Source organism: Hyperoodon ampullatus, assembly GCF_949752795.1.
Source record: "Hyperoodon ampullatus genome assembly, chromosome: 2".
NCBI lineage: Eukaryota > Metazoa > Chordata > Mammalia > Artiodactyla > Ziphiidae > Hyperoodon > Hyperoodon ampullatus.
This window is the reverse complement of record NC_136915.1, coordinates 122,481,104-122,486,660: the sequence shown is the minus strand read 5'-3', so window position 1 is coordinate 122,486,660 and position 5,557 is coordinate 122,481,104. Positions and strand designations below refer to the sequence as shown.

General features: G+C 43.0%; 1 pseudogene across 1 annotated transcript; it reads right to left on the bottom strand.

Moving 5' to 3' along the window:
* Window positions 1-262: 262 nt before the first annotated feature.
* On the bottom strand, window positions 263-748 carry LOC307048914 (ferritin light chain-like; annotated as a pseudogene). The gene has a single exon. The product of its transcript is annotated as a ferritin light chain-like (transcript).
* Window positions 749-5,557: the final 4,809 nt, after the last annotated feature.

The window sequence follows — 5,557 nt, the reverse complement described above, 5'->3', positions numbered from 1 at the left end:
ACTTATCCAGATAAAAATCATCAAACAGGATCAATGAAGGATTGGTATACATTAGGGTTCATTTGAATATCTATTTTTTTTTTTTCTGCAAAAAGCTTTATTGTTTCCATTTGGTCCACGTCTTGGGAGAGGGCTCCAGGATGGTTAAAACGCTGCCTTGTGGCTGCAGAGCGGGGCTTCAGGCAGAAGCTCTGACGCCAGAGGGGCTCCTCAGAGGCCGCTGGACTTCAGAGACTCCTGTTCGTGCTCGAGGGTGAGACTTTCAAAGAGATACTCGCCCAGCCCAGCCTGCGGAGGTTGGTCAGGTGGTCGCCCATCTTCTTGATGAGTTTCATCTCCTTATCTAGGAAGTGGCTCTCCAGGAAGTCGCAGAGGTGGGGGTCTGCGCGGGCACAACCCAGGGCATGCAGATCCAGAAGGGCCTGGTTCAGGTGCTTCTCCATGTTAATGGCAGCTTCCATAGCATCCTGGGTTTTACCCCACTCATCTTGAGATGGCTTCTGCATGTCCTGGAAGAGGGCACGGCCGCCGCTTGGTTTTGCATTTTCAAGAGACTCTCGGTGCTTTCCTGCTTCTCTTCGGCCAATTCGCGGAAAAAGTGGCCCACGCCCTCCAGAGCCACATCGTCGCGGTCAAAATAGAAGCCCAGAGAGAGGTAGGTGTAGGAGGCCCGCAGATGCATGCTGACCAGGCGGTTGATGGCGGCCTCCACCTCGGTGGAATAATTCTGACGAATCTGGGAGCTCATGGTTGATCGGTAATGAGGAGTTCAGCTCAGAAAATGGTGTTGGCTGGTCCCGGTGACCGAGGATAGCTGAATGGCTGACTCCGAAGGTTGGAGGGTGGTCGGAGGCTGGAGGAAAGGGCGACCCTGGGTCTGTTCCCTCCAAACACTGTTGAAGCAAGAGACAAATCCGGGGAACCGCCGAGTGCAATGCCTGAATATCTGTCTTGATGAACTTGGGCAAGGATGGAAAATAGCTTTCATTTCATGTGCTAACTCCAGATCATTGGTAATGGATCCCAGAATGTTCAGATGACAGTGTTTCTGGGCTACACCTTTTCTTAAAGGGAAGTGTACAGAAAAAAAAGAATGAGTGCTGTAACCAATTAGAAATGCCTACTACAGGCTCATATCTGCTTACTTTGGACTAGCTCTGAATAGCTAATTGGGCATTTTCTGAGACTTATTTTGTAGAGGTGCCCTTGGAGATTTAAAGTTTTTCTCTAATTCCCAAGTGATAAACTTTATACATCTCTTCCATATTTAGAGAATTTGAGAAGTTCCAAAGAGGAGAAGAAGAAGGGTATTAAAAAAGGCTTACTGTGTCCTACACACTTTCATGGATATGACCTTTTTTTAAGTATTAAAAAAATGTGTGTTGGGGGGAATAATTTGCCCTGACTCTGAAGCAGAGCCTGCTGGCAAGGGTCAAGTGTCCCAGCTGTTGGAAGAAAAGGATCTAAGGGTCAGGGAGCCTGCAGGCCCTGATATTTTTAGTGTCACATCCTCAGAGTTAAGTGTCAGAGAAACAGACAGGCAACACCGAATAATGAGAGAGGAAGTAATGGGAAACCCATTAACATATTTTATAAAAATTAATAACTTTGACGTTTCTCCACTGTTGCACAGTGCCTTAAGAGCCACAGCTTTGCCTTGTGTAGAAAATGTCCCCCCATCACCCAGTTCCTGGCTCTGTTGGGTAACCCTGAAATTCCTAGGGGTGGACACATCATCCCATATGAGAACACACCATAATATTAAAAGGTAGCATCTAGGACTCTAGTGACTCAGGTTCAGTTTTTGGTTCTACAACTTTCTGATTGAAAAACACCAGGTAAATCCTGAAACCTCTAACCCCATTTTCTTTTCTCAGAAATGAGAAACTGTAGCTTCACTATATATTTACTTTAAAGATTGCAATTATTCTGTTCTAAAAGTGCTGGGAGCTTCCTCAAAAACTGTTCACACCTAGAACATGAAACTTTGCTTTTCTGAGCAGTTTACTCAGGATTTGTTCTCTTGTACTACCACCCCAAACACACATGCACACACATGTATACACACACAACCATGCACACACACACACACTCTTGCACACACACATACACATATTTCTAGCAGCCCTCTAGAGATAGCTCACGTGGATCCAGGAATAAATCCAGTCAGGTACTATGCAGTGTTCCCAGGTACTGCTGCTTTCTCTGTCCCATGAACTAAGGAATATGGTTAAATCTTCTATTTTCACTTAAAGTCCAGAAGGAAAAAAAATGCATAATAACATCATTTCAAGATCAAGGATGGAAGCCTCCAGATATAATAACTGAAACACAAAACAAAAGAATTTGGAAGCCACTCATGGCATTTTCTTAGACAAATATCTTCATCTTCCTGGGAAGCAATTTAAATTTTCTTAATCTAAAAAAGGAGGGTTTAGAAAAACTCTAGCATCCCTTTTAGTGCTAACATTTTGTATCCAATGATCTTCACTCATTTGTTCATCCAATATTTATTGAGTGTCTACCATGTGCCTTTTCTAGGTACCTGGGGTACATCAAAAAACAAAACAGGGCAAGAATCCCTGCCTTTGTAGAGCTTATATTCTAGTGAGAAGAGAGAGCAAACAAGCAATAAACATAGTACTCAATAAATTATGGTATATAGAAAGGTGATAAATATTAAAGGGGAAAAAATTCAGACAGAAGAAGAGATTAGGACTATAGAAGAAGAGTGGCAGGATACAGTTTCAGAGGCCTAATTTTAAAAGGTGATATTTCAGCAAATACTTGCAAAAGTAGGATGCTCAGCCATATGGATATCTGAGAGAAGAGCATTCCAGGGAGAGGTTTCAACCCATGCAAAGCCCTAAGGCAGGAACATGCCTGATGTGTTCAAAGTACAGCACAGAAGTCTGGGATTTTGAGCTTTTATCTGCATGAGATAGGAGCCATTGGAGAGTTTTGAATAGAGTTTTGAACATGATATGACTTACACTTTAAAAGGATTATTCTGACTGCTGTGTGAAGTGTAGACTGTTGGGAAAGGCAAGGGTGGAAGGAGGGAGACCATAGTGGGCAACTGAAGTGTCCCAGTGAGAGATGGTTTAGATAAGAGTAGTAGCAGAAGATGGTAAGAAGTGGTTGGATTCTGGATATATTTTGAAGGTAAAGACAACAATCCTAATGGATTAGATGTGTGTGTGAGAAAAGAGTGGAGTCAAGAATGATTTCAAGATTTTTAAATTGAGCAAACTTAAGGATGGAGTTGTCATAACCTGAGATGCGGAGGAAGACTGCAGGTTCTGTAGGTTTGGCAGAGCATTGCGGGTAGGGTGGAGCTCACTGATTCAGTTTTAGATGTGCTAAGTTGAGATATCTATTAGACACCCAAGTGGGGGTGTCAAAGGCAATAGTGTATGAATCTGGAGTTTGAGAAAGAGGTATAGTTTGGAGATAAAACAGTTCCAAGTCTTGAGCTAAGAATGCCACAGATGTTCTACATCAATACTAAGGGCTCAAAGTATTTCCTACTCCTGAGGATTTTATATCTGGAGTGTTTACAGTCATTACTGATGTCATTGTCACTACCATGACCAAACGTCTGCTAGATTAAAAGCACTCTGTAAAGTTTTCTGGGCATTTGGGTGTATGCCTGTGTCCTTGGTCTGCCCTGATGCACACAAGACACCTATTCAAATTATTCTGAAGTATGGTTCCGGTAGAATGGATTATGGCATATGGCCCAATGGCTGTCATATTCTGATATTACAAGACAAAAAAAGTCATAGTAGGTATTAAACCAGTTCCTTGGGTTTACAGAAATAGAACTTCATCTTTTGTAGCTATCAGTTCCATTTTATCCCCTGATTTACCTGATCCCAGAAAAGCAATCTTAGTCAACCTAAAGTAGATTCAGTCATTTTGAGTTTACAGTAAATAAATTATAAATTCTCTCTTATCTTTCCTTCTCCCAAGTTGGCTTGTAAGTTTGAGAGTACATATTCATGTTGGGATGGAGACAGGTGTCTGGGAATCTGTAATCATACCCATGCAGAGATGTACCTTACTACATCTCCTTCTTGGTTGTCATCATCCTTGCACGTGGGCCTCCACCCAGATCTCTACATCCACATCGGCCCCCTGTCCACAGGGCTTTCCACTGTGGGAAAACCTTGTCAAGACTGAGAAACATCTTCTGGTGTTCTGATTCCTTTCCTCTCTCCATTATATTCTCCACATCTACTCTTTGACTCATTTGGAGGAAGTGGATAGAGGAAAACTTGGCTGCTCTCCCAGCCACTCTGGAGCCCCAGGAAGTATGTGGTTCACTGTCTCAGGCCCTTTCTTCTTTGACTTACTTTGTGGCTTGATTTCTCTTCAGCTGCTGCTTGATACCTCAGAAGTGTAAGAAACCCCTGTGAAGATTCTTTACAGGAAGCCTACCTCGATTCCTATCTCCTCCTGGTCTTCAAATCTATCAGGGTTATTCTACATTTCCCAGTAATGCCTGTGACCAGGAGACAGGCCAAGGTAGGTAGGTGACAGGGTCCTTCTCAGAAACCTAAGCTGGGGTCTAACTTTCTTGTTTCCTTTCCTACTGTCTTCTAACTTGCTAGTTCAGAGATTTTAGTTTTCATCTCTCTCTGTGTGTCTGGAAAATGGACCAGACAATTCTTTTTCTAAACCTATAATTTATGCCAAGTTTACAGAAGCTTAATAGCCAGAAAGTAACTTCTTTTGTTTTTCCTCATATTTTTGGTGTGACTGTTCTTCCTAGTACAGTAGAAATCATGGTATAGTTCAAAGGAATGAGGTGAGGGAGGGCATTACAGAGAAGCATAAACCAAAGGGATTTTGGAGGCAAAAATCATGAATCTTCCCAATGTTATTCAATCACAGAGTCTCTGGTGATCTGTGCTGTGAGCTCCAGCTCAGCCTCCTTCAGCTCCAGGCTCTAGCTCAACTTTGCTTTAAGACCTGGGCTTCACAAGCATGAGAAGCAAGATGTGAAATCGATCAGACAGTGCATCCGACCCTAGACCATCAGTCTGGCTCCCATCATCAGCTTCTGAGAACCCAAGTAACACACCTCCAAAATTTGTAGTTTCTCTATCTGTAAGGCAGGTATGTTATGTCTCAAACACATACACATATGTTGGGGAGAGTGGGAGGTGATGGGAGTATAGGGAAGGAGGTAGTGATCAGGGGCGGTTGGAAGGGCACCATGTTGGGGATCAAAGGATCTAAAATATACGTCAAGCTCTGCCAAAACCTTCTGTATGATTCTGTGCTATTGGTTTAGCTCCTATGTTTCTCAAAGCCCTTTTCTGGAATGTGAAGAGGAATACTAGATTCACTCATCTATTTCTGTGTTCAATCATAAGTTTAAAGTGGACTGAACATCCTCATTGTGCTAGGTGCCAGGCCACTACTGCAAATCCTGCTACCTCCCTCTTACAGCATCATCTCTGACAACCACAGTGACAACAACCGTGAACTGGGCTCCTACTAGACACCAGCCACTGTACTGAGTGCTCCATAGACACTATTTTATTTA